The 25,685-nt window shown below is 49.3% G+C and overlaps 40 non-coding genes across 40 annotated transcripts; all 40 read right to left on the minus strand.

The window, feature by feature from the left end:
• Positions 1-524: 524 nt before the first annotated feature.
• On the minus strand, positions 525-597 carry trnav-cac (transfer RNA valine (anticodon CAC)). Its single transcript has one exon. It is a non-coding gene; the product is annotated as a tRNA-Val (tRNA).
• A 691-nt stretch (positions 598-1,288) lies between these two features.
• On the minus strand, positions 1,289-1,361 carry trnav-aac (transfer RNA valine (anticodon AAC)). Its single transcript has one exon. It is a non-coding gene; the product is annotated as a tRNA-Val (tRNA).
• Positions 1,362-1,698: 337 nt separating this feature from the next.
• trnav-cac (transfer RNA valine (anticodon CAC)) lies at positions 1,699-1,771 on the minus strand. Its single transcript has one exon. It is a non-coding gene; the product is annotated as a tRNA-Val (tRNA).
• Positions 1,772-2,457: 686 nt separating this feature from the next.
• On the minus strand, positions 2,458-2,530 carry trnav-aac (transfer RNA valine (anticodon AAC)). Its single transcript has one exon. It is a non-coding gene; the product is annotated as a tRNA-Val (tRNA).
• A 337-nt stretch (positions 2,531-2,867) lies between these two features.
• trnav-cac (transfer RNA valine (anticodon CAC)) lies at positions 2,868-2,940 on the minus strand. Its single transcript has one exon. It is a non-coding gene; the product is annotated as a tRNA-Val (tRNA).
• Positions 2,941-4,012: 1,072 nt separating this feature from the next.
• On the minus strand, positions 4,013-4,085 carry trnav-cac (transfer RNA valine (anticodon CAC)). The gene has a single exon. It is a non-coding gene; the product is annotated as a tRNA-Val (tRNA).
• Positions 4,086-4,766: 681 nt separating this feature from the next.
• On the minus strand, positions 4,767-4,839 carry trnav-aac (transfer RNA valine (anticodon AAC)). Its single transcript has one exon. It is a non-coding gene; the product is annotated as a tRNA-Val (tRNA).
• A 337-nt stretch (positions 4,840-5,176) lies between these two features.
• On the minus strand, positions 5,177-5,249 carry trnav-cac (transfer RNA valine (anticodon CAC)). The gene has a single exon. It is a non-coding gene; the product is annotated as a tRNA-Val (tRNA).
• Positions 5,250-5,935: 686 nt separating this feature from the next.
• Positions 5,936-6,008, minus strand: trnav-aac (transfer RNA valine (anticodon AAC)). Its single transcript has one exon. It is a non-coding gene; the product is annotated as a tRNA-Val (tRNA).
• Positions 6,009-6,345: 337 nt separating this feature from the next.
• On the minus strand, positions 6,346-6,418 carry trnav-cac (transfer RNA valine (anticodon CAC)). Its single transcript has one exon. It is a non-coding gene; the product is annotated as a tRNA-Val (tRNA).
• A 681-nt stretch (positions 6,419-7,099) lies between these two features.
• Positions 7,100-7,172, minus strand: trnav-aac (transfer RNA valine (anticodon AAC)). Its single transcript has one exon. It is a non-coding gene; the product is annotated as a tRNA-Val (tRNA).
• Positions 7,173-7,509: 337 nt separating this feature from the next.
• On the minus strand, positions 7,510-7,582 carry trnav-cac (transfer RNA valine (anticodon CAC)). The gene has a single exon. It is a non-coding gene; the product is annotated as a tRNA-Val (tRNA).
• A 681-nt stretch (positions 7,583-8,263) lies between these two features.
• Positions 8,264-8,336, minus strand: trnav-aac (transfer RNA valine (anticodon AAC)). The gene has a single exon. It is a non-coding gene; the product is annotated as a tRNA-Val (tRNA).
• Positions 8,337-8,673: 337 nt separating this feature from the next.
• trnav-cac (transfer RNA valine (anticodon CAC)) lies at positions 8,674-8,746 on the minus strand. The gene has a single exon. It is a non-coding gene; the product is annotated as a tRNA-Val (tRNA).
• Positions 8,747-9,427: 681 nt separating this feature from the next.
• Positions 9,428-9,500, minus strand: trnav-aac (transfer RNA valine (anticodon AAC)). The gene has a single exon. It is a non-coding gene; the product is annotated as a tRNA-Val (tRNA).
• A 337-nt stretch (positions 9,501-9,837) lies between these two features.
• trnav-cac (transfer RNA valine (anticodon CAC)) lies at positions 9,838-9,910 on the minus strand. The gene has a single exon. It is a non-coding gene; the product is annotated as a tRNA-Val (tRNA).
• A 681-nt stretch (positions 9,911-10,591) lies between these two features.
• On the minus strand, positions 10,592-10,664 carry trnav-aac (transfer RNA valine (anticodon AAC)). The gene has a single exon. It is a non-coding gene; the product is annotated as a tRNA-Val (tRNA).
• Positions 10,665-11,001: 337 nt separating this feature from the next.
• Positions 11,002-11,074, minus strand: trnav-cac (transfer RNA valine (anticodon CAC)). The gene has a single exon. It is a non-coding gene; the product is annotated as a tRNA-Val (tRNA).
• A 681-nt stretch (positions 11,075-11,755) lies between these two features.
• trnav-cac (transfer RNA valine (anticodon CAC)) lies at positions 11,756-11,828 on the minus strand. The gene has a single exon. It is a non-coding gene; the product is annotated as a tRNA-Val (tRNA).
• A 686-nt stretch (positions 11,829-12,514) lies between these two features.
• On the minus strand, positions 12,515-12,587 carry trnav-cac (transfer RNA valine (anticodon CAC)). The gene has a single exon. It is a non-coding gene; the product is annotated as a tRNA-Val (tRNA).
• Positions 12,588-13,268: 681 nt separating this feature from the next.
• On the minus strand, positions 13,269-13,341 carry trnav-aac (transfer RNA valine (anticodon AAC)). The gene has a single exon. It is a non-coding gene; the product is annotated as a tRNA-Val (tRNA).
• A 337-nt stretch (positions 13,342-13,678) lies between these two features.
• Positions 13,679-13,751, minus strand: trnav-cac (transfer RNA valine (anticodon CAC)). The gene has a single exon. It is a non-coding gene; the product is annotated as a tRNA-Val (tRNA).
• A 681-nt stretch (positions 13,752-14,432) lies between these two features.
• On the minus strand, positions 14,433-14,505 carry trnav-aac (transfer RNA valine (anticodon AAC)). The gene has a single exon. It is a non-coding gene; the product is annotated as a tRNA-Val (tRNA).
• A 337-nt stretch (positions 14,506-14,842) lies between these two features.
• Positions 14,843-14,915, minus strand: trnav-cac (transfer RNA valine (anticodon CAC)). The gene has a single exon. It is a non-coding gene; the product is annotated as a tRNA-Val (tRNA).
• Positions 14,916-15,601: 686 nt separating this feature from the next.
• Positions 15,602-15,674, minus strand: trnav-aac (transfer RNA valine (anticodon AAC)). The gene has a single exon. It is a non-coding gene; the product is annotated as a tRNA-Val (tRNA).
• A 337-nt stretch (positions 15,675-16,011) lies between these two features.
• trnav-cac (transfer RNA valine (anticodon CAC)) lies at positions 16,012-16,084 on the minus strand. The gene has a single exon. It is a non-coding gene; the product is annotated as a tRNA-Val (tRNA).
• A 1,092-nt stretch (positions 16,085-17,176) lies between these two features.
• On the minus strand, positions 17,177-17,249 carry trnav-cac (transfer RNA valine (anticodon CAC)). Its single transcript has one exon. It is a non-coding gene; the product is annotated as a tRNA-Val (tRNA).
• Positions 17,250-17,931: 682 nt separating this feature from the next.
• trnav-aac (transfer RNA valine (anticodon AAC)) lies at positions 17,932-18,004 on the minus strand. The gene has a single exon. It is a non-coding gene; the product is annotated as a tRNA-Val (tRNA).
• Positions 18,005-18,341: 337 nt separating this feature from the next.
• On the minus strand, positions 18,342-18,414 carry trnav-cac (transfer RNA valine (anticodon CAC)). The gene has a single exon. It is a non-coding gene; the product is annotated as a tRNA-Val (tRNA).
• Positions 18,415-19,096: 682 nt separating this feature from the next.
• On the minus strand, positions 19,097-19,169 carry trnav-aac (transfer RNA valine (anticodon AAC)). Its single transcript has one exon. It is a non-coding gene; the product is annotated as a tRNA-Val (tRNA).
• Positions 19,170-19,506: 337 nt separating this feature from the next.
• trnav-cac (transfer RNA valine (anticodon CAC)) lies at positions 19,507-19,579 on the minus strand. The gene has a single exon. It is a non-coding gene; the product is annotated as a tRNA-Val (tRNA).
• A 681-nt stretch (positions 19,580-20,260) lies between these two features.
• On the minus strand, positions 20,261-20,333 carry trnav-aac (transfer RNA valine (anticodon AAC)). The gene has a single exon. It is a non-coding gene; the product is annotated as a tRNA-Val (tRNA).
• A 337-nt stretch (positions 20,334-20,670) lies between these two features.
• On the minus strand, positions 20,671-20,743 carry trnav-cac (transfer RNA valine (anticodon CAC)). The gene has a single exon. It is a non-coding gene; the product is annotated as a tRNA-Val (tRNA).
• A 673-nt stretch (positions 20,744-21,416) lies between these two features.
• trnav-aac (transfer RNA valine (anticodon AAC)) lies at positions 21,417-21,489 on the minus strand. Its single transcript has one exon. It is a non-coding gene; the product is annotated as a tRNA-Val (tRNA).
• A 337-nt stretch (positions 21,490-21,826) lies between these two features.
• trnav-cac (transfer RNA valine (anticodon CAC)) lies at positions 21,827-21,899 on the minus strand. Its single transcript has one exon. It is a non-coding gene; the product is annotated as a tRNA-Val (tRNA).
• Positions 21,900-22,581: 682 nt separating this feature from the next.
• On the minus strand, positions 22,582-22,654 carry trnav-aac (transfer RNA valine (anticodon AAC)). The gene has a single exon. It is a non-coding gene; the product is annotated as a tRNA-Val (tRNA).
• A 337-nt stretch (positions 22,655-22,991) lies between these two features.
• trnav-cac (transfer RNA valine (anticodon CAC)) lies at positions 22,992-23,064 on the minus strand. Its single transcript has one exon. It is a non-coding gene; the product is annotated as a tRNA-Val (tRNA).
• Positions 23,065-24,156: 1,092 nt separating this feature from the next.
• trnav-cac (transfer RNA valine (anticodon CAC)) lies at positions 24,157-24,229 on the minus strand. The gene has a single exon. It is a non-coding gene; the product is annotated as a tRNA-Val (tRNA).
• A 682-nt stretch (positions 24,230-24,911) lies between these two features.
• Positions 24,912-24,984, minus strand: trnav-aac (transfer RNA valine (anticodon AAC)). The gene has a single exon. It is a non-coding gene; the product is annotated as a tRNA-Val (tRNA).
• A 337-nt stretch (positions 24,985-25,321) lies between these two features.
• Positions 25,322-25,394, minus strand: trnav-cac (transfer RNA valine (anticodon CAC)). The gene has a single exon. It is a non-coding gene; the product is annotated as a tRNA-Val (tRNA).
• Positions 25,395-25,685: the final 291 nt, after the last annotated feature.

Raw genomic sequence — 25,685 nt, forward strand, 5'->3', positions numbered from 1 at the left:
CTGACTTCCCATTTCAAAGAATGACATGTCAACTCCACTGAATCATGGGACTTCTTGGGACATTGGGACTACATGGGACATTAACTACTCTCGAGAGGATCGCCATTGGACGAAACCCGAGGAAAGATGCAGAAGTTTCCGCCCGGTCTCGAACCGGCGAACGTGATAACCGCTACACTACGGAAACTGCCAACTCCTGAAAGACAGAAGCCCAGTGCACACACAAACAGGCAAGTAACAAGGAAACAGAACAAGGACACACATTTAAAATCTCGACATGGGCATTTCGGCTCATGAACTAGTTGATACTCTTCTTCAGCAAGCTAGCAACAAATGAGATTGTCCAAAGCAACCTTTCCCAATCCTGGACCTCAGGTTTCCCTGCTCTGCATGCGTTAGACCTTATTGGACCCTTACCAAGCTCTACAGAAAAGGACGGAGCATGTGGCACCAGGGTACTCCAACAAACTCGTAACTGTCGACAATGCATCAATTATTTACGAGACTGCTGATAAAAGGGGACATGTTTCCGCCCGGTCTCGAACCGGGGACCTTTCGCGTGTGAGGCGAACGTGATAGCCACTACACTACGGAAACTTCTTCCTAACCAACAACAGAATCTCACTCCACACCCACACAAACAAGGACACAGAACGAGGACACGCCTTTATCATGTCAAATGGGCATTTGGGCTCATGAACCAGTTGATATGGTTCTTCAACAAGTCAGCGGGCACTGAGACGGTCTAAGGCAGTGGTTCTCAACCCTTGTCCTCAGGCCAGCATGCTTTAGATCAGTGGTTCTTAACCCTGTCCTCAGGGAACCCCTGTCCTGCATGTTTTTAGAGGTTTCTTGGCTCCAACACACCTGATTCAAATGCATGTTGGTTACCAGGCTTCTAGAGAGCTACATAACGACCCACTTATTTGAATCGGGTGTGTTGGAGCAGGGAAACATCTCAAACATGCAGGGCAGGGCAGGGCAGGTGGGACCAGGATCGCGAAGGACTGGTCTGAAGGTCTCAGAAGTAACAAAGGTCCTTGGCCCATGACATTCATGGTAATCTTGCTGAACGGGATTCTACCGACTGGTAGAAACAACGGAACGGCTTAAAAGGCGAATCCGCACAAGTCGCACCAGGGTAGCTGACTTCCCATTTCAAAGAATGACATGTCAACTCCACTGAATCATGGGACTTCTTGGGACATTGGGACTACATGGGACTACATGGGACATTAACTACTCTCGAGAGGATCGCCATTGGACGAAACCCGAGGAAAGATGCAGAAGTTTCCGCCCGGTCTCGAACCGGGGACCTTTCGCGTGTTAAGCGAACGTGATAACCGCTACACTACGGAAACTGCCAACTCCTGAAAGACAGAAGCCCAGTGCACACACAAACAGGCAAGTAACAAGGAAACAGAACAAGGACACACATTTAAAATCTCGACATGGGCATTTCGGCTCATGAACTAGTTGATACTCTTCTTCAGCAAGCTAGCAACAAATGAGATTGTCCAAAGCAACCTTTCCCAATCCTGGACCTCAGGTTTCCCTGCTCTGCATGCGTTAGACCTTATTGGACCCTTACCAAGCTCTACAGAAAAGGACGGAGCATGTGGCACCAGGGTACTCCAACAAACTCGTAACTGTCGACAATGCATCAATTATTTACGAGACTGCTGATAAAAGGGGACATGTTTCCGCCCGGTCTCGAACCGGGGACCTTTCGCGTGTGAGGCGAACGTGATAGCCACTACACTACGGAAACTTCTTCCTAACCAACAACAGAATCTCACTCCACACCCACACAAACAAGGACACAGAACGAGGACACGCCTTTATCATGTCAAATGGGCATTTGGGCTCATGAACCAGTTGATATGGTTCTTCAACAAGTCAGCGGGCACTGAGACGGTCTAAGGCAGTGGTTCTCAACCCTTGTCCTCAGGCCAGCATGCTTTAGATCAGTGGTTCTTAACCCTGTCCTCAGGGAACCCCTGTCCTGCATGTTTTTAGAGGTTTCTTGGCTCCAACACACCTGATTCAAATGCATGTTGGTTACCAGGCTTCTAGAGAGCTACATAACGACCCACTTATTTGAATCGGGTGTGTTGGAGCAGGGAAACATCTCAAACATGCAGGGCAGGGCAGGGCAGGGCAGGTGGGACCAGGATCACGAACGACTGGTCTGAAGGTCTCAGAAGTAACAAAGGTCCTTGGCCCATGACATTCATGGTAATCTTGCTGAACGGGATTCTACCGACTGGTAGAAACAACGGAACGGCTTAAAAGGCGAATCCGCACAAGTCGCACCAGGGTAGCTGACTTCCCATTTCAAAGAATGACATGTCAACTCCACTGAATCATGGGACTTCTTGGGACATTGGGACTACATGGGACTTTAACTACTCTCGAGAGGATCGCCATTGGACGAAAACCGAGGAAAGACGCAGAAGTTCCCGCCCAGTCTCGAACCGGGGACCTTTTGCATGTTAAGCGAACGTGATAACCGCTACACTACGGAAACTGCCAACTCCTGAAAGACAGAAGCCCAGTGCACACACAAACACGCAAGTAACAAGGAAACAGAACAAGGACACACATTTAAAATCTCGACACGGGCATTTCGGCTCATGAACTAGTTGATACTCTTCTTCAGCAAGCTAGCAACAAATGAGATTGTCCAAAGCAACCTTTCCCAATCCTGGACCTCAGGTTTCCCTGCTCTGCATGCGTTAGACCTTATTGGACCCTTACCAAGCTCTACAGAAAAGGACGGAGCATGTGGCACCAGGGTACTCCAACAAACTCGTAACTGTCGACAATGCATCAATTATTTACGAGACTGCTGATAAAAGGGGAAGTGTTTCCGCCCGGTCTCGAACCGGGGACCTTTCGCGTGTGAGGCGAACGTGATAGCCACTACACTACGGAAACTTCTTCCTAACCAACAACAGAATCTCACTCCACACCCACACAAACAAGGACACAGAACGAGGACACGCCTTTATCATGTCAAATGGGCATTTGGGCTCATGAACCAGTTGATATGGTTCTTCAACAAGTCAGCGGGCACTGAGACGGTCTAAGGCAGTGGTTCTCAACCCTTGTCCTCAGGCCAGCATGCTTTAGATCAGTGGTTCTTAACCCTGTCCTCAGGGAACCCCTGTCCTGCATGTTTTTAGAGGTTTCTTGGCTCCAACACACCTGATTCAAATGCATGTTGGTTACCAGGCTTCTAGAGAGCTACATAACGACCCGCTTATTTGAATCGGGTGTGTTGGAGCAGGGAAACATCTCAAACATGCAGGGCAGGGCAGGGCAGGTGGGACCAGGATCGCGAAGGACTGGTCTGAAGGTCTCAGAAGTAACAAAGGTCCTTGGCCCATGACATTCATGGTAATCTTGCTGAACGGGATTCTACCGACTGGTAGAAACAACGGAACGGCTTAAAAGGCGAATCCGCACAAGTCGCACCAGGGTAGCTGACTTCCCATTTCAAAGAATGACATGTCAACTCCACTGAATCATGGGACTTCTTGGGACATTGGGACTACATGGGACATTAACTACTCTCGAGAGGATCGCCATTGGACGAAACCCGAGGAAAGATGCAGAAGTTTCCGCCCGGTCTCGAACCGGCGAACGTGATAACCGCTACACTACGGAAACTGCCAACTCCTGAAAGACAGAAGCCCAGTGCACACACAAACAGGCAAGTAACAAGGAAACAGAACAAGGACACACATTTAAAATCTCGACATGGGCATTTCGGCTCATGAACTAGTTGATACTCTTCTTCAGCAAGCTAGCAACAAATGAGATTGTCCAAAGCAACCTTTCCCAATCCTGGACCTCAGGTTTCCCTGCTCTGCATGCGTTAGACCTTATTGGACCCTTACCAAGCTCTACAGAAAAGGACGGAGCATGTGGCACCAGGGTACTCCAACAAACTCGTAACTGTCGACAATGCATCAATTATTTACGAGACTGCTGATAAAAGGGGACATGTTTCCGCCCGGTCTCGAACCGGGGACCTTTCGCGTGTGAGGCGAACGTGATAGCCACTACACTACGGAAACTTCTTCCTAACCAACAACAGAATCTCACTCCACACCCACACAAACAAGGACACAGAACGAGGACACGCCTTTATCATGTCAAATGGGCATTTGGGCTCATGAACCAGTTGATATGGTTCTTCAACAAGTCAGCGGGCACTGAGACGGTCTAAGGCAGTGGTTCTCAACCCTTGTCCTCAGGCCAGCATGCTTTAGATCAGTGGTTCTTAACCCTGTCCTCAGGGAACCCCTGTCCTGCATGTTTTTAGAGGTTTCTTGGCTCCAACACACCTGATTCAAATGCATGTTGGTTACCAGGCTTCTAGAGAGCTACATAACGACCCACTTATTTGAATCGGGTGTGTTGGAGCAGGGAAACATCTCAAACATGCAGGGCAGGGCAGGGCAGGTGGGACCAGGATCGCGAAGGACTGGTCTGAAGGTCTCAGAAGTAACAAAGGTCCTTGGCCCATGACATTCATGGTAATCTTGCTGAACGGGATTCTACCGACTGGTAGAAACAACGGAACGGCTTAAAAGGCGAATCCGCACAAGTCGCACCAGGGTAGCTGACTTCCCATTTCAAAGAATGACATGTCAACTCCACTGAATCATGGGACTTCTTGGGACATTGGGACTACATGGGACATTAACTACTCTCGAGAGGATCGCCATTGGACGAAACCCGAGGAAAGATGCAGAAGTTTCCGCCCGGTCTCGAACCGGGGACCTTTCGCGTGTTAAGCGAACGTGATAACCGCTACACTACGGAAACTGCCAACTCCTGAAAGACAGAAGCCCAGTGCACACACAAACAGGCAAGTAACAAGGAAACAGAACAAGGACACACATTTAAAATCTCGACATGGGCATTTCGGCTCATGAACTAGTTGATACTCTTCTTCAGCAAGCTAGCAACAAATGAGATTGTCCAAAGCAACCTTTCCCAATCCTGGACCTCAGGTTTCCCTGCTCTGCATGCGTTAGACCTTATTGGACCCTTACCAAGCTCTACAGAAAAGGACGGAGCATGTGGCACCAGGGTACTCCAACAAACTCGTAACTGTCGACAATGCATCAATTATTTACGAGACTGCTGATAAAAGGGGACATGTTTCCGCCCGGTCTCGAACCGGGGACCTTTCGCGTGTGAGGCGAACGTGATAGCCACTACACTACGGAAACTTCTTCCTAACCAACAACAGAATCTCACTCCACACCCACACAAACAAGGACACAGAACGAGGACACGCCTTTATCATGTCAAATGGGCATTTGGGCTCATGAACCAGTTGATATGGTTCTTCAACAAGTCAGCGGGCACTGAGACGGTCTAAGGCAGTGGTTCTCAACCCTTGTCCTCAGGCCAGCATGCTTTAGATCAGTGGTTCTTAACCCTGTCCTCAGGGAACCCCTGTCCTGCATGTTTTTAGAGGTTTCTTGGCTCCAACACACCTGATTCAAATGCATGTTGGTTACCAGGCTTCTAGAGAGCTACATAACGACCCACTTATTTGAATCGGGTGTGTTGGAGCAGGGAAACATCTCAAACATGCAGGGCAGGGCAGGGCAGGGCAGGTGGGACCAGGATCGCGAACGACTGGTCTGAAGGTCTCAGAAGTAACAAAGGTCCTTGGCCCATGACATTCATGGTAATCTTGCTGAACGGGATTCTACCGACTGGTAGAAACAACGGAACGGCTTAAAAGGCGAATCCGCACAAGTCGCACCAGGGTAGCTGACTTCCCATTTCAAAGAATGACATGTCAACTCCACTGAATCATGGGACTTCTTGGGACATTGGGACTACATGGGACTTTAACTACTCTCGAGAGGATCGCCATTGGACGAAAACCGAGGAAAGACGCAGAAGTTCCCGCCCAGTCTCGAACCGGGGACCTTTTGCATGTTAAGCGAACGTGATAACCGCTACACTACGGAAACTGCCAACTCCTGAAAGACAGAAGCCCAGTGCACACACAAACACGCAAGTAACAAGGAAACAGAACAAGGACACACATTTAAAATCTCGACACGGGCATTTCGGCTCATGAACTAGTTGATACTCTTCTTCAGCAAGCTAGCAACAAATGAGATTGTCCAAAGCAACCTTTCCCAATCCTGGACCTCAGGTTTCCCTGCTCTGCATGCGTTAGACCTTATTGGACCCTTACCAAGCTCTACAGAAAAGGACGGAGCATGTGGCACCAGGGTACTCCAACAAACTCGTAACTGTCGACAATGCATCAATTATTTACGAGACTGCTGATAAAAGGGGAAGTGTTTCCGCCCGGTCTCGAACCGGGGACCTTTCGCGTGTGAGGCGAACGTGATAGCCACTACACTACGGAAACTTCTTCCTAACCAACAACAGAATCTCACTCCACACCCACACAAACAAGGACACAGAACGAGGACACGCCTTTATCATGTCAAATGGGCATTTGGGCTCATGAACCAGTTGATATGGTTCTTCAACAAGTCAGCGGGCACTGAGACGGTCTAAGGCAGTGGTTCTCAACCCTTGTCCTCAGGCCAGCATGCTTTAGATCAGTGGTTCTTAACCCTGTCCTCAGGGAACCCCTGTCCTGCATGTTTTTAGAGGTTTCTTGGCTCCAACACACCTGATTCAAATGCATGTTGGTTACCAGGCTTCTAGAGAGCTACATAACGACCCGCTTATTTGAATCGGGTGTGTTGGAGCAGGGAAACATCTCAAACATGCAGGGCAGGGCAGGGCAGGTGGGACCAGGATCGAGAAGGACTGGTCTGAAGGTCTCAGAAGTAACAAAGGTCCTTGGCCCATGACATTCATGGTAATCTTGCTGAACGGGATTCTACCGACTGGTAGAAACAACGGAACGGCTTAAAAGGCGAATCCGCACAAGTCGCACCAGGGTAGCTGACTTCCCATTTCAAAGAATGACATGTCAACTCCACTGAATCATGGGACTTCTTGGGACATTGGGACTACATGGGACATTAACTACTCTCGAGAGGATCGCCATTGGACGAAACCCGAGGAAAGATGCAGAAGTTTCCGCCCGGTCTCGAACCGGGGACCTTTCGCGTGTTAAGCGAACGTGATAACCGCTACACTACGGAAACTGCCAACTCCTGAAAGACAGAAGCCCAGTGCACACACAAACACGCAAGTAACAAGGAAACAGAACAAGGACACACATTTAAAATCTCGACATGGGCATTTCGGCTCATGAACTAGTTGATACTCTTCTTCAGCAAGCTAGCAACAAATGAGATTGTCCAAAGCAACCTTTCCCAATCCTGGACCTCAGGTTTCCCTGCTCTGCATGCGTTAGACCTGATTGGACCCTTACCAAGCTCTACAGAAAAGGACGGAGCATGTGGCACCAGGGTACTCCAACAAACTCGTAACTGTCGACAATGCATCAATTATTTACGAGACTGCTGATAAAAGGGGACATGTTTCCGCCCGGTGTCGAACCGGGGACCTTTCGCGTGTGAGGCGAACGTGATAGCCACTACACTACGGAAACTTCTTCCTAACCAACAACAGAATCTCACTCCACACCCACACAATCAAGGACACAGAACGAGGACACGCCTTTATCATGTCAAATGGGCATTTGGGCTCATGAACCAGTTGATATGGTTCTTCAACAAGTCAGCGGGCACTGAGACGGTCTAAGGCAGTGGTTCTCAACCCTTGTCCTCAGGCCAGCATGCTTTAGATCAGTGGTTCTTAACCCTGTCCTCAGGGAACCCCTGTCCTGCATGTTTTTAGAGGTTTCTTGGCTCCAACACACCTGATTCAAATGCATGTTGGTTACCAGGCTTCTAGAGAGCTACATAACGACCCACTTATTTGAATCGGGTGTGTTGGAGCAGGGAAACATCTCAAACATGCAGGGCAGGGCAGGGCAGGTGGGACCAGGATCGCGAAGAACTGGTCTGAAGGTCTCAGAAGTAACAAAGGTCCTTGGCCCATGACATTCATGGTAATCTTGCTGAACGGGATTCTACCGACTGGTAGAAACAACGGAACGGCTTAAAAGGCGAATCCGCACAAGTCGCACCAGGGTAGCTGACTTCCCATTTCAAAGAATGACATGTCAACTCCACTGAATCATGGGACTTCTTGGGACATTGGGACTACATGGGACATTAACTACTCTCGAGAGGATCGCCATTGGACGAAACCCGAGGAAAGATGCAGAAGTTTCCGCCCGGTCTCGAACCGGGGACCTTTCGCGTGTTAAGCGAACGTGATAACCGCTACACTACGGAAACTGCCAACTCCTGAAAGACAGAAGCCCAGTGCACACACAAACAGGCAAGTAACAAGGAAACAGAACAAGGACACACATTTAAAATCTCGACATGGGCATTTCGGCTCATGAACTAGTTGATACTCTTCTTCAGCAAGCTAGCAACAAATGAGATTGTCCAAAGCAACCTTTCCCAATCCTGGACCTCAGGTTTCCCTGCTCTGCATGCGTTAGACCTTATTGGACCCTTACCAAGCTCTACAGAAAAGGACGGAGCATGTGGCACCAGGGTACTCCAACAAACTCGTAACTGTCGACAATGCATCAATTATTTACGAGACTGCTGATAAAAGGGGACATGTTTCCGCCCGGTCTCGAACCGGGGACCTTTCGCGTGTGAGGCGAACGTGATAGCCACTACACTACGGAAACTTCTTCCTAACCAACAACAGAATCTCACTCCACACCCACACAAACAAGGACACAGAACGAGGACACGCCTTTATCATGTCAAATGGGCATTTGGGCTCATGAACCAGTTGATATGGTTCTTCAACAAGTCAGCGGGCACTGAGACGGTCTAAGGCAGTGGTTCTCAACCCTTGTCCTCAGGCCAGCATGCTTTAGATCAGTGGTTCTTAACCCTGTCCTCAGGGAACCCCTGTCCTGCATGTTTTTAGAGGTTTCTTGGCTCCAACACACCTGATTCAAATGCATGTTGGTTACCAGGCTTCTAGAGAGCTACATAACGACCCACTTATTTGAATCGGGTGTGTTGGAGCAGGGAAACATCTCAAACATGCAGGGCAGGGCAGGGCAGGTGGGACCAGGATCGCGAAGGACTGGTCTGAAGGTCTCAGAAGTAACAAAGGTCCTTGGCCCATGACATTCATGGTAATCTTGCTGAACGGGATTCTACCGACTGGTAGAAACAACGGAACGGCTTAAAAGGCGAATCCGCACAAGTCGCACCAGGGTAGCTGACTTCCCATTTCAAAGAATGACATGTCAACTCCACTGAATCATGGGACTTCTTGGGACATTGGGACTACATGGGACATTAACTACTCTCGAGAGGATCGCCATTGGACGAAACCCGAGGAAAGATGCAGAAGTTTCCGCCCGGTCTCGAACCGGGGACCTTTCGCGTGTTAAGCGAACGTGATAACCGCTACACTACGGAAACTGCCAACTCCTGAAAGACAGAAGCCCAGTGCACACACAAACAGGCAAGTAACAAGGAAACAGAACAAGGACACACATTTAAAATCTCGACATGGGCATTTCGGCTCATGAACTAGTTGATACTCTTCTTCAGCAAGCTAGCAACAAATGAGATTGTCCAAAGCAACCTTTCCCAATCCTGGACCTCAGGTTTCCCTGCTCTGCATGCGTTAGACCTTATTGGACCCTTACCAAGCTCTACAGAAAAGGACGGAGCATGTGGCACCAGGGTACTCCAACAAACTCGTAACTGTCGACAATGCATCAATTATTTACGAGACTGCTGATAAAAGGGGACATGTTTCCGCCCGGTCTCGAACCGGGGACCTTTCGCGTGTGAGGCGAACGTGATAGCCACTACACTACGGAAACTTCTTCCTAACCAACAACAGAATCTCACTCCACACCCACACAAACAAGGACACAGAACGAGGACACGCCTTTATCATGTCAAATGGGCATTTGGGCTCATGAACCAGTTGATATGGTTCTTCAACAAGTCAGCGGGCACTGAGACGGTCTAAGGCAGTGGTTCTCAACCCTTGTCCTCAGGCCAGCATGCTTTAGATCAGTGGTTCTTAACCCTGTCCTCAGGGAACCCCTGTCCTGCATGTTTTTAGAGGTTTCTTGGCTCCAACACACCTGATTCAAATGCATGTTGGTTACCAGGCTTCTAGAGAGCTACATAACGACCCACTTATTTGAATCGGGTGTGTTGGAGCAGGGAAACATCTCAAACATGCAGGGCAGGGCAGGGCAGGTGGGACCAGGATCGCGAAGGACTGGTCTGAAGGTCTCAGAAGTAACAAAGGTCCTTGGCCCATGACATTCATGGTAATCTTGCTGAACGGGATTCTACCGACTGGTAGAAACAACGGAACGGCTTAAAAGGCGAATCCGCACAAGTCGCACCAGGGTAGCTGACTTCCCATTTCAAAGAATGACATGTCAACTCCACTGAATCATGGGACTTCTTGGGACATTGGGACTACATGGGACATTAACTACTCTCGAGAGGATCGCCATTGGACGAAACCCGAGGAAAGATGCAGAAGTTTCCGCCCGGTCTCGAACCGGGGACCTTTCGCGTGTTAAGCGAACGTGATAACCGCTACACTACGGAAACTGCCAACTCCTGAAAGACAGAAGCCCAGTGCACACACAAACACGCAAGTAACAAGGAAACAGAACAAGGACACACATTTAAAATCTCGACATGGGCATTTCGGCTCATGAACTAGTTGATACTCTTCTTCAGCAAGCTAGCAACAAATGAGATTGTCCAAAGCAACCTTTCCCAATCCTGGACCTCAGGTTTCCCTGCTCTGCATGCGTTAGACCTTATTGGACCCTTACCAAGCTCTACAGAAAAGGACGGAGCATGTGGCACCAGGGTACTCCAACAAACTCGTAACTGTCGACAATGCATCAATTATTTACGAGACTGCTGATAAAAGGGGACATGTTTCCGCCCGGTCTCGAACCGGGGACCTTTCGCGTGTGAGGCGAACGTGATAGCCACTACACTACGGAAACTTATTCCTAACAAACAACAGAATCTCACTCCACACCCACACAAACAAGGACACAGAACGAGGACACGCCTTTATCATGTCAAATGGGCATTTGGGCTCATGAACCAGTTGATATGGTTCTTCAACAAGTCAGCGGGCACTGAGACGGTCTAAGGCAGTGGTTCTCAACCCTTGTCCTCAGGCCAGCATGCTTTAGATCAGTGGTTCTTAACCCTGTCCTCAGGGAACCCCTGTCCTGCATGTTTTCAGAGGTTTCTTGGCTCCAACACACCTGATTCAAATGCATGTTGGTTACCAGGCTTCTAGAGAGCTACATAACGACCCACTTATTTGAATCGGGTGTGTTGGAGCAGGGAAACATCTCAAACATGCAGGGCAGGGCAGGGCAGGTGGGACCAGGATCGCGAAGGACTGGTCTGAAGGTCTCAGAAGTAACAAAGGTCCTTGGCCCATGACATTCATGGTAATCTTGCTGAACGGGATTCTACCGACTGGTAGAAACAACGGAACGGCTTAAAAGGCGAATCCGCACAAGTCGCACCAGGGTAGCTGACTTCCCATTTCAAAGAATGACATGTCAACTCCACTGAATCATGGGACTTCTTGGGACATTGGGACTACATGGGACATTAACTACTCTCGAGAGGATCGCCATTGGACGAAACCCGAGGAAAGATGCAGAAGTTTCCGCCCGGTCTCGAACCGGGGACCTTTCGCGTGTGAGGCGAACGTGATAGCCACTACACTACGGAAACTTCTTCCTAACCAACAACAGAATCTCACTCCACACCCACACAAACAAGGACACAGAACGAGGACACGCCTTTATCATGTCAAATGGGCATTTGGGCTCATGAACCAGTTGATATGGTTCTTCAACAAGTCAGCGGGCACTGAGACGGTCTAAGGCAGTGGTTCTCAACCCTTGTCCTCAGGCCAGCATAATTTAGATCAGTGGTTCTTAACCCTGTCCTCAGGGAACCCCTGTCCTGCATGTTTTTAGAGGTTTCTTGGCTCCAACACACCTGATTCAAATGCATGTTGGTTACCAGGCTTCTAGAGAGCTACATAACGACCCACTTATTTGAATCGGGTGTGTTGGAGCAGGGAAACATCTCAAACATGCAGGGCAGGGCAGGGCAGGGCAGGTGGGACCAGGATCGCGAACGACTGGTCTGAAGGTCTCAGAAGTAACAAAGGTCCTTGGCCCATGACATTCATGGTAATCTTGCTGAACGGGATTCTACCGACTGGTAGAAACAACGGAACGGCTTAAAAGGCGAATCCGCACAAGTCGCACCAGGGTAGCTGACTTCCCATTTCAAAGAATGACATGTCAACTCCACTGAATCATGGGACTTCTTGGGACATTGGGACTACATGGGACATTAACTACTCTCGAGAGGATCGCCATTGGACGAAACCCGAGGAAAGATGCAGAAGTTTCCGCCCGGTCTCGAACCGGGGACCTTTCGCGTGTGAGGCGAACGTGATAGCCACTACACTACGGAAACTTCTTCCTAACCAACAACAGAATCTCACTCCACACCCACACAAACAAGGACACAGAACGAGGACACGCCTTTATCATGTCAAATGGGCATTTGGGCTCATGAACCAGTTGATATGGTTCTTCAACAAGTCAGCGGGCACTGAGACGGTCTAAGGCAGTGGTTCTCAACCCTTGTCCTCAGGCCAGCATGCTTTAGATCAGTGGTTCTTAACCCTGTCCTCAGGGAACCCCTGTCCTGCATGTTTTTAGAGGTTTCTTGGCTCCAACACACCTGATTCAAATGCATGTTGGTTACCAGGCTTCTAGAGAGCTACATAACGACCCACTTATTTGAATCGGGTGTGTTGGAGCAGGGAAACATCTCAAACATGCAGGGCAGGGCAGGGCAGGTGGGACCAGGATCGCGAAGGACTGGTCTGAAGGTCTCAGAAGTAACAAAGGTCCTTGGCCCATGACATTCATGGTAATCTTGCTGAACGGGATTCTACCGACTGGTAGAAACAACGGAACGGCTTAAAAGGCGAATCCGCACAAGTCGCACCAGGGTAGCTGACTTCCCATTTCAAAGAATGACATGTCAACTCCACTGAATCATGGGACTTCTTGGGACATTGGGACTACATGGGACATTAACTACTCTCGAGAGGATCGCCATTGGACGAAACCCGAGGAAAGATGCAGAAGTTTCCGCCCGGTCTCGAACCGGGGACCTTTCGCGTGTTAAGCGAACGTGATAACCGCTACACTACGGAAACTGCCAACTCCTGAAAGACAGAAGCCCAGTGCACACACAAACAGGCAAGTAACAAGGAAACAGAACAAGGACACACATTTAAAATCTCGACATGGGCATTTCGGCTCATGAACTAGTTGATACTCTTCTTCAGCAAGCTAGCAACAAATGAGATTGTCCAAAGCAACCTTTCCCAATCCTGGACCTCAGGTTTCCCTGCTCTGCATGCGTTAGACCTTATTGGACCCTTACCAAGCTCTACAGAAAAGGACGGAGCATGTGGCACCAGGGTACTCCAACAAACTCGTAACTGTCGACAATGCATCAATTATTTACGAGACTGCTGATAAAAGGGGACATGTTTCCGCCCGGTCTCGAACCGGGGACCTTTCGCGTGTGAGGCGAACGTGATAGCCACTACACTACGGAAACTTATTCCTAACAAACAACAGAATCTCACTCCACACCCACACAAACAAGGACACAGAACGAGGACACGCCTTTATCATGTCAAATGGGCATTTGGGCTCATGAACCAGTTGATATGGTTCTTCAACAAGTCAGCGGGCACTGAGACGGTCTAAGGCAGTGGTTCTCAACCCTTGTCCTCAGGCCAGCATGCTTTAGATCAGTGGTTCTTAACCCTGTCCTCAGGGAACCCCTGTCCTGCATGTTTTCAGAGGTTTCTAGGCTCCAACACACCTGATTCAAATGCATGTTGGTTACCAGGCTTCTAGAGAGCTACATAACGACCCACTTATTTGAATCGGGTGTGTTGGAGCAGGGAAACATCTCAAACATGCAGGGCAGGGCAGGGCAGGTGGGACCAGGATCGCGAAGGACTGGTCTGAAGGTCTCAGAAGTAACAAAGGTCCTTGGCCCATGACATTCATGGTAATCTTGCTGAACGGGATTCTACCGACTGGTAGAAACAACGGAACGGCTTAAAAGGCGAATCCGCACAAGTCGCACCAGGGTAGCTGACTTCCCATTTCAAAGAATGACATGTCAACTCCACTGAATCATGGGACTTCTTGGGACATTGGGACTTCATGGGACATTAACTACTCTCGAGAGGATCGCCATTGGACGAAACCCGAGGAAAGATGCAGAAGTTTCCGCCCGGTCTCGAACCGGGGACCTTTCGCGTGTTAAGCGAACGTGATAACCGCTACACTACGGAAACTGCCAACTCCTGAAAGACAGAAGCCCAGTGCACACACAAACAGGCAAGTAACAAGGAAACAGAACAAGGACACACATTTAAAATCTCGACATGGGCATTTCGGCTCATGAACTAGTTGATACTCTTCTTCAGCAAGCTAGCAACAAATGAGATTGTCCAAAGCAACCTTTCCCAATCCTGGACCTCAGGTTTCCCTGCTCTGCATGCGTTAGACCTTATTGGACCCTTACCAAGCTCTACAGAAAAGGACGGAGCATGTGGCACCAGGGTACTCCAACAAACTCGTAACTGTCGACAATGCATCAATTATTTACGAGACTGCTGATAAAAGGGGACATGTTTCCGCCCGGTCTCGAACCGGGGACCTTTCGCGTGTGAGGCGAACGTGATAGCCACTACACTACGGAAACTTATTCCTAACAAACAACAGAATCTCACTCCACACCCACACAAACAAGGACACAGAACGAGGACACGCCTTTATCATGTCAAATGGGCATTTGGGCTCATGAACCAGTTGATATGGTTCTTCAACAAGTCAGCGGGCACTGAGACGGTCTAAGGCAGTGGTTCTCAACCCTTGTCCTCAGGCCAGCATAATTTAGATCAGTGGTTCTTAACCCTGTCCTCAGGGAACCCCTGTCCTGCATGTTTTTAGAGGTTTCTTGGCTCCAACACACCTGATTCAAATGCATGTTGGTTACCAGGCTTCTAGAGAGCTACATAACGACCCACTTATTTGAATCGGGTGTGTTGGAGCAGGGAAACATCTCAAACATGCAGGGCAGGGCAGGGCAGGGCAGGTGGGACCAGGATCGCGAACGACTGGTCTGAAGGTCTCAGAAGTAACAAAGGTCCTTGGCCCATGACATTCATGGTAATCTTGCTGAACGGGATTCTACCGACTGGTAGAAACAACGGAACGGCTTAAAAGGCGAATCCGCACAAGTCGCACCAGGGTAGCTGACTTCCCATTTCAAAGAATGACATGTCAACTCCACTGAATCATGGGACTTCTTGGGACATTGGGACTACATGGGACATTAACTACTCTCGAGAGGATCGCCATTGGACGAAACCCGAGGAAAGATGCAGAAGTTTCCGCCCGGTCTCGAACCGGGGACCTTTCGCGTGTTAAGCGAACGTGATAACCGCTACACTACGGAAACTGCCAACTCCTGAAAGACAGAAGCCCAGTGCACACACAAACAGGCAAGTAACAAGGAAACAGAACAAGGACACACATTTAAAATCTCGACATGGGCATTTCGGCTCATGAACTAGTTGATACTCTTCTTCAGCAAGCTAGCAACAAATGAGATTGTCCAAAGCAACCTTTCCCAATCCTGGACCTCAGGTTTCCCTGCTCTGCATGCGTTAGACCTTATTGGACCCTTACCAAGCTCTACAGAAAAGGACGGAGCATGTGGCACCAGGGTACTCCAACAAACTCGTAACTGTCGACAACGCATCAATTATTTACGAGACTGCTGATAAAAGGGGACATGTTTCCGCCCGGTGTCGAACCGGGGACCTTTCGCGTGTGAGGCGAACGTGATAGCCACTACACTACGGAAACTTCTTCCTAACCAACAACAGAATCTCACTCCACACCCACACAAACAAGGACACAGAACGAGGACACGCCTTTATCATGTCAAATGGGCATTTGGGCTCATGAACCAGTTGATATGGTTCTTCAACAAGTCAGCGGGCACTGAGACGGTCTAAGGCAGTGGTTCTCAACCCTTGTCCTCAGGCCAGCATGCTTTAGATCAGTGGTTCTTAACCCTGTCCTCAGGGAAACCCCTGTCCTGCATGTTTTTAGAGGTTTCTTGGCTCCAACACACCTGATTCAAATGCATGTTGGTTACCAGGCTTCTAGAGAGCTACATAACGACCCACTTATTTGAATCGGGTGTGTTGGAGCAGGGAAACATCTCAAACATGCAGGGCAGGGCAGGGCAGGTGGGACCAGGATCGCGAAGGACTGGTCTGAAGGTCTCAGAAGTAACAAAGGTCCTTGGCCCATGACATTCATGGTAATCTTGCTGAACGGGATTCTACCGACTGGTAGAAACAACGGAACGGCTTAAAAGGCGAATCCGCACAAGTCGCACCAGGGTAGCTGACTTCCCATTTCAAAGAATGACATGTCAACTCCACTGAATCATGGGACTTCTTGGGACATTGGGACTACATGGGACATTAACTACTCTCGAGAGGATCGCCATTGGACGAAACCCGAGGAAAGATGCAGAAGGTTCCGCCCGGTCTCGAACCGGGGACCTTTCGCGTGTTAAGCGAACGTGATAACCGCTACACTGCGGAAACTGCCAACTCCTGAAAGACAGAAGCCCAGTGCACACACAAACAGGCAAGTAACAAGGAAACAGAACAAGGACACACATTTAAAATCTCGACATGGGCATTTCGGCTCATGAACTAGTTGATACTCTTCTTCAGCAAGCTAGCAACAAATGAGATTGTCCAAAGCAACCTTTCCCAATCCTGGACCTCAGGTTTCCCTGCTCTGCATGCGTTAGACCTTATTGGACCCTTACCAAGCTCTACAGAAAAGGACGGAGCATGTGGCACCAGGGTACTCCAACAAACTCGTAACTGCCGACAATGCATCAATTATTTACGAGACTGCTGATAAAAGGGGACATGTTTCCGCCCGGTCTCGAACCGGGGACCTTTCGCGTGTGAGGCGAACGTGATAGCCACTACACTACGGAAACTTCTTCCTAACCAACAACAGAATCTCACTCCACACCCACACAAACAAGGACACAGAACGAGGACACGCCTTTATCATGTCAAATGGGCATTTGGGCTCATGAACCAGTTGATATGGTTCTTCAACAAGTCAGCGGGCACTGAGACGGTCTAAGGCAGTGGTTCTCAACCCTTGTCCTCAGGCCAGCATGCTTTAGATCAGTGGTTCTTAACCCTGTCCTCAGGGAAACCCCTGTCCTGCATGTTTTTAGAGGTTTCTTGGCTCCAACACACCTGATTCAAATGCATGTTGGTTACCAGGCTTCTAGAGAGCTACATAACGACCCACTTATTTGAATCGGGTGTGTTGGAGCAGGGAAACATCTCAAACATGCAGGGCAGGGCAGGGCAGGTGGGACCAGGATCGCGAAGGACTGGTCTGAAGGTCTCAGAAGTAACAAAGGTCCTTGGCCCATGACATTCATGGTAATCTTGCTGAACGGGATTCTACCGACTGGTAGAAACAACGGAACGGCTTAAAAGGCGAATCCGCACAAGTCGCACCAGGGTAGCTGACTTCCCATTTCAAAGAATGACATGTCAACTCCACTGAATCATGGGACTTCTTGGGACATTGGGACTACATGGGACATTAACTACTCTCGAGAGGATCGCCATTGGACGAAACCCGAGGAAAGATGCAGAAGTTTCCGCCCGGTCTCGAACCGGGGACCTTTCGCGTGTTAAGCGAACGTGATAACCGCTACACTACGGAAACTGCCAACTCCTGAAAGACAGAAGCCCAGTGCACACACAAACACGCAAGTAACAAGGAAACAGAACAAGGACACACATTTAAAATCTCGACATGGGCATTTCGGCTCATGAACTAGTTGATACTCTTCTTCAGCAAGCTAGCAACAAATGAGATTGTCCAAAGCAACCTTTCCCAATCCTGGACCTCAGGTTTCCCTGCTCTGCATGCGTTAGACCTGATTGGACCCTTACCAAGCTCTACAGAAAAGGACGGAGCATGTGGCACCAGGGTACTCCAACAAACTCGTAACTGTCGACAATGCATCAATTATTTACGAGACTGCTGATAAAAGGGGACATGTTTCCGCCCGGTGTCGAACCGGGGACCTTTCGCGTGTGAGGCGAACGTGATAGCCACTACACTACGGAAACTTCTTCCTAACCAACAACAGAATCTCACTCCACACCCACACAAACAAGGACACAGAACGAGGACACGCCTTTATCATGTCAAATGGGCATTTGGGCTCATGAACCAGTTGATATGGTTCTTCAACAAGTCAGCGGGCACTGAGACGGTCTAAGGCAGTGGTTCTCAACCCTTGTCCTCAGGCCAGCATGCTTTAGATCAGTGGTTCTTAACCCTGTCCTCAGGGAAACCCCTGTCCTGCATGTTTTTAGAGGTTTCTTGGCTCCAACACACCTGATTCAAATGCATGTTGGTTACCAGGCTTCTAGAGAGCTACATAACGACCCACTTATTTGAATCGGGTGTGTTGGAGCAGGGAAACATCTCAAACATGCAGGGCAGGGCAGGGCAGGTGGGACCAGGATCGCGAAGGACTGGTCTGAAGGTCTCAGAAGTAACAAAGGTCCTTGGCCCATGACATTCATGGTAATCTTGCTGAACGGGATTCTACCGACTGGTAGAAACAACGGAACGGCTTAAAAGGCGAATCCGCACAAGTCGCACCAGGGTAGCTGACTTCCCATTTCAAAGAATGACATGTCAACTCCACTGAATCATGGGACTTCTTGGGACATTGGGACTACATGGGACATTAACTACTCTCGAGAGGATCGCCATTGGACGAAACCCGAGGAAAGATGCAGAAGTTTCCGCCCGGTCTCGAACCGGGGACCTTTCGCGTGTTAAGCGAACGTGATAACCGCTACACTACGGAAACTGCCAACTCCTGAAAGACAGAAGCCCAGTGCACACACAAACAGGCAAGTAACAAGGAAACAGAACAAGGACACACATTTAAAATCTCGACATGGGCATTTCGGCTCATGAACTAGTTGATACTCTTCTTCAGCAAGCTAGCAACAAATGAGATTGTCCAAAGCAACCTTTCCCAATCCTGGACCTCAGGTTTCCCTGCTCTGCATGCGTTAGACCTTATTGGACCCTTACCAAGCTCTACAGAAAAGGACGGAGCATGTGGCACCAGGGTACTCCAACAAACTCGTAACTGTCGACAATGCATCAATTATTTACGAGACTGCTGATAAAAGGGGACATGTTTCCGCCCGGTCTCGAACCGGGGACCTTTCGCGTGTGAGGCGAACGTGATAGCCACTACACTACGGAAACTTATTCCTAACAAACAACAGAATCTCACTCCACACCCACACAAACAAGGACACAGAACGAGGACACGCCTTTATCATGTCAAATGGGCATTTGGGCTCATGAACCAGTTGATATGGTTCTTCAACAAGTCAGCGGGCACTGAGACGGTCTAAGGCAGTGGTTCTCAACCCTTGTCCTCAGGCCAGCATGCTTTAGATCAGTGGTTCTTAACCCTGTCCTCAGGGAACCCCTGTCCTGCATGTTTTCAGAGGTTTCTTGGCTCCAACACACCTGATTCAAATGCATGTTGGTTACCAGGCTTCTAGAGAGCTACATAACGACCCACTTATTTGAATCGGGTGTGTTGGAGCAGGGAAACATCTCAAACATGCAGGGCAGGGCAGGGCAGGTGGGACCAGGATCGCGAAGGACTGGTCTGAAGGTCTCAGAAGTAACAAAGGTCCTTGGCCCATGACATTCATGGTAATCTTGCTGAACGGGATTCTACCGACTGGTAGAAACAACGGAACGGCTTAAAAGGCGAATCCGCACAAGTCGCACCAGGGTAGCTGACTTCCCATTTCAAAGAATGACATGTCAACTCCACTGAATCATGGGACTTCTTGGGACATTGGGACTACATGGGACATTAACTACTCTCGAGAGGATCGCCATTGGACGAAACCCGAGGAAAGATGCAGAAGTTTCCGCCCGGTCTCAAACCGGGGACCTTTCGCGTGTTAAGCGAACGTGATAACCGCTACACTACGGAAACTGCCAACTCCTGAAAGACAGAAGCCCAGTGCACACACAAACAGGCAAGTAACAAGGAAACAGAACAAGGACACACATTTAAAATCTCGACATGGGCATTTCGGCTCATGAACTAGTTGATACTCTTCTTCAGCAAGCTAGCAACAAATGAGATTGTCCAAAGCAACCTTTCCCAATCCTGGACCTCAGGTTTCCCTGCTCTGCATGCGTTAGACCTGATTGGACCCTTACCAAGCTCTACAGAAAAGGACGGAGCATGTGGCACCAGGGTACTCCAACAAACTCGTAACTGTCGACAACGCATCAATTATTTACGAGACTGCTGATAAAAGGGGACATGTTTCCGCCCGGTGTCGAACCGGGGACCTTTCGCGTGTGAGGCGAACGTGATAGCCACTACACTACGGAAACTTCTTCCTAACCAACAACAGAATCTCACTCCACACCCACACAAACAAGGACACAGAACGAGGACACGCCTTTATCATGTCAAATGGGCATTTGGGCTCATGAACCAGTTGATATGGTTCTTCAACAAGTCAGCGGGCACTGAGACGGTCTAAGGCAGTGGTTCTCAACCCTTGTCCTCAGGCCAGCATGCTTTAGATCAGTGGTTCTTAACCCTGTCCTCAGGGAACCCCTGTCCTGCATGTTTTTAGAGGTTTCTTGGCTCCAACACACCTGATTCAAATGCATGTTGGTTACCAGGCTTCTAGAGAGCTACATAACGACCCACTTATTTGAATCGGGTGTGTTGGAGCAGGGAAACATCTCAAACATGCAGGGCAGGGCAGGGCAGGTGGGACCAGGATAGCGAAGGACTGGTCTGAAGGTCTCAGAAGTAACAAAGGTCCTTGGCCCATGACATTCATGGTAATCTTGCTGAACGGGATTCTACCGACTGGTAGAAACAACGGAACGGCTTAAAAGGCGAATCCGCACAAGTCGCACCAGGGTAGCTGACTTCCCATTTCAAAGAATGACATGTCAACTCCACTGAATCATGGGACTTCTTGGGACTACATGGGACATTAACTACTCTCGAGAGGATCGCCATTGGACGAAACCCGAGGAAAGATGCAGAAGTTTCCGCCCGGTCTCGAACCGGGGACCTTTCGCGTGTTAAGCGAACGTGATAACCGCTACACTACGGAAACTGCCAACTCCTGAAAGACAGAAGCCCAGTGCACACACAAACACGCAAGTAACAAGGAAACAGAACAAGGACACACATTTAAAATCTCGACATGGGCATTTCGGCTCATGAACTAGTTGATACTCTTCTTCAGCAAGCTAGCAACAAATGAGATTGTCCAAAGCAACCTTTCCCAATCCTGGACCTCAGGTTTCCCTGCTCTGCATGCGTTAGACCTTATTGGACCCTTACCAAGCTCTACAGAAAAGGACGGAGCATGTGGCACCAGGGTACTCCAACAAACTCGTAACTGTCGACAATGCATCAATTATTTACGAGACTGCTGATAAAAGGGGACATGTTTCCGCCCGGTCTCGAACCGGGGACCTTTCGCGTGTGAGGCGAACGTGATAGCCACTACACTACGGAAACTTCTTCCTAACCAACAACAGAATCTCACTCCACACCCACACAAACAAGGACACAGAACGAGGACACGCCTTTATCATGTCAAATGGGCATTTGGGCTCATGAACCAGTTGATATGGTTCTTCAACAAGTCAGCGGGCACTGAGACGGTCTAAGGCAGTGGTTCTCAACCCTTGTCCTCAGGCCAGCATGCTTTAGATCAGTGGTTCTTAACCCTGTCCTCAGGGAAACCCCTGTCCTGCATGTTTTTAGAGGTTTCTTGGCTCCAACACACCTGATTCAAATGCATGTTGGTTACCAGGCTTCTAGAGAGCTACATAACGACCCACTTATTTGAATCGGGTGTGTTGGAGCAGGGAAACATCTCAAACATGCAGGGCAGGGCAGGGCAGGTGGGACCAGGATCGCGAAGGACTGGTCTGAAGGTCTCAGAAGTAACAAAGGTCCTTGGCCCATGACATTCATGGTAATCTTGCTGAACGGGATTCTACCGACTGGTAGAAACAACGGAACGGCTTAAAAGGCGAATCCGCACAAGTCGCACCAGGGTAGCTGACTTCCCATTTCAAAGAATGACATGTCAACTCCACTGAATCATGGGACTTCTTGGGACATTGGGACTACATGGGACATTAACTACTCTCGAGAGGATCGCCATTGGACGAAACCCGAGGAAAGATGCAGAAGTTTCCGCCCGGTCTCGAACCGGGGACCTTTCGCGTGTTAAGCGAACGTGATAACCGCTACACTACGGAAACTGCCAACTCCTGAAAGACAGAAGCCCAGTGCACACACAAACACGCAAGTAACAAGGAAACAGAACAAGGACACACATTTAAAATCTCGACATGGGCATTTCGGCTCATGAACTAGTTGATACTCTTCTTCAGCAAGCTAGCAACAAATGAGATTGTCCAAAGCAACCTTTCCCAATCCTGGACCTCAGGTTTCCCTGCTCTGCATGCGTTAGACCTTATTGGACCCTTACCAAGCTCTACAGAAAAGGACGGAGCATGTGGCACCAGGGTACTCCAACAAACTCGTAACTGTCGACAATGCATCAATTATTTACGAGACTGCTGATAAAAGGGGACATGTTTCCGCCCGGTCTCGAACCGGGGACCTTTCGCGTGTGAGGCGAACGTGATAGCCACTACACTACGGAAACTTCTTCCTAACCAACAACAGAATCTCACTCCACACCCACACAAACAAGGACACAGAACGAGGACACGCCTTTATCATGTCAAATGGGCATTTGGGCTCATGAACCAGTTGATATGGTTCTTCAACAAGTCAGCGGGCACTGAGACGGTCTAAGGCAGTGGTTCTCAACCCTTGTCCTCAGGCCAGCATGCTTTAGATCAGTGGTTCTTAACCCTGTCCTCAGGGAAACCCCTGTCCTGCATGTTTTTAGAGGTTTCTTGGCTCCAACACACCTGATTCAAATGCATGTTGGTTACCAGGCTTCTAGAGAGCTACATAACGACCCACTTATTTGAATCGGGTGTGTTGGAGCAGGGAAACATCTCAAACATGCAGGGCAGGGCAGGGCAGGTGGGACCAGGATCGCGAAGGACTGGTCTGAAGGTCTCAGAAGTAACAAAGGTCCTTGGCCCATGACATTCATGGTAATCTTGCTGAACGGGATTCTACCGACTGGTAGAAACAACGGAACGGCTTAAAAGGCGAATCCGCACAAGTCGCACCAGGGTAGCTGACTTCCCATTTCAAAGAATGACATGTCAACTCCACTGAATCATGGGACTTCTTGGGACATTGGGACTACATGGGACATTAACTACTCTCGAGAGGATCGCCATTGGACGAAACCCGAGGAAAGATGCAGAAGGTTCCGCCCGGTCTCGAACCGGGGACCTTTCGCGTGTTAAGCGAACGTGATAACCGCTACACTGCGGAAACTGCCAACTCCTGAAAGACAGAAGCCCAGTGCACACACAAACAGGCAAGTAACAAGGAAACAGAACAAGGACACACATTTAAAATCTCGACATGGGCATTTCGGCTCATGAACTAGTTGATACTCTTCTTCAGCAAGCTAGCAACAAATGAGATTGTCCAAAGCAACCTTTCCCAATCCTGGACCTCAGGTTTCCCTGCTCTGCATGCGTTAGACCTTATTGGACCCTTACCAAGCTCTACAGAAAAGGACGGAGCATGTGGCACCAGGGTACTCCAACAAACTCGTAACTGCCGACAATGCATCAATTATTTACGAGACTGCTGATAAAAGGGGACATGTTTCCGCCCGGTCTCGAACCGGGGACCTTTCGCGTGTGAGGCGAACGTGATAGCCACTACACTACGGAAACTTCTTCCTAACCAACAACAGAATCTCACTCCACACCCACACAAACAAGGACACAGAACGAGGACACGCCTTTATCATGTCAAATGGGCATTTGGGCTCATGAACCAGTTGATATGGTTCTTCAACAAGTCAGCGGGCACTGAGACGGTCTAAGGCAGTGGTTCTCAACCCTTGTCCTCAGGCCAGCATGCTTTAGATCAGTGGTTCTTAACCCTGTCCTCAGGGAAACCCCTGTCCTGCATGTTTTTAGAGGTTTCTTGGCTCCAACACACCTGATTCAAATGCATGTTGGTTACCAGGCTTCTAGAGAGCTACATAACGACCCACTTATTTGAATCGGGTGTGTTGGAGCAGGGAAACATCTCAAACATGCAGGGCAGGGCAGGGCAGGTGGGACCAGGATCGCGAAGGACTGGTCTGAAGGTCTCAGAAGTAACAAAGGTCCTTGGCCCATGACATTCATGGTAATCTTGCTGAACGGGATTCTACCGACTGGTAGAAACAACGGAACGGCTTAAAAGGCGAATCCGCACAAGTCGCACCAGGGTAGCTGACTTCCCATTTCAAAGAATGACATGTCAACTCCACTGAATCATGGGACTTCTTGGGACATTGGGACTACATGGGACATTAACTACTCTCGAGAGGATCGCCATTGGACGAAACCCGAGGAAAGATGCAGAAGTTTCCGCCCGGTCTCGAACCGGGGACCTTTCGCGTGTTAAGCGAACGTGATAACCGCTACACTACGGAAACTGCCAACTCCTGAAAGACAGAAGCCCAGTGCACACACAAACACGCAAGTAACAAGGAAACAGAACAAGGACACACATTTAAAATCTCGACATGGGCATTTCGGCTCATGAACTAGTTGATACTCTTCTTCAGCAAGCTAGCAACAAATGAGATTGTCCAAAGCAACCTTTCCCAATCCTGGACCTCAGGTTTCCCTGCTCTGCATGCGTTAGACCTGATTGGACCCTTACCAAGCTCTACAGAAAAGGACGGAGCATGTGGCACCAGGGTACTCCAACAAACTCGTAACTGTCGACAATGCATCAATTATTTACGAGACTGCTGATAAAAGGGGACATGTTTCCGCCCGGTGTCGAACCGGGGACCTTTCGCGTGTGAGGCGAACGTGATAGCCACTACACTACGGAAACTTCTTCCTAACCAACAACAGAATCTCACTCCACACCCACACAAACAAGGACACAGAACGAGGACACGCCTTTATCATGTCAAATGGGCATTTGGGCTCATGAACCAGTTGATATGGTTCTTCAACAAGTCAGCGGGCACTGAGACGGTCTAAGGCAGTGGTTCTCAACCCTTGTCCTCAGGCCAGCATGCTTTAGATCAGTGGTTCTTAACCCTGTCCTCAGGGAAACCCCTGTCCTGCATGTTTTTAGAGGTTTCTTGGCTCCAACACACCTGATTCAAATGCATGTTGG

This window comes from Osmerus mordax, chromosome 17 (assembly GCF_038355195.1).
Source record: "Osmerus mordax isolate fOsmMor3 chromosome 17, fOsmMor3.pri, whole genome shotgun sequence".
Lineage (NCBI taxonomy): Eukaryota > Metazoa > Chordata > Actinopteri > Osmeriformes > Osmeridae > Osmerus > Osmerus mordax.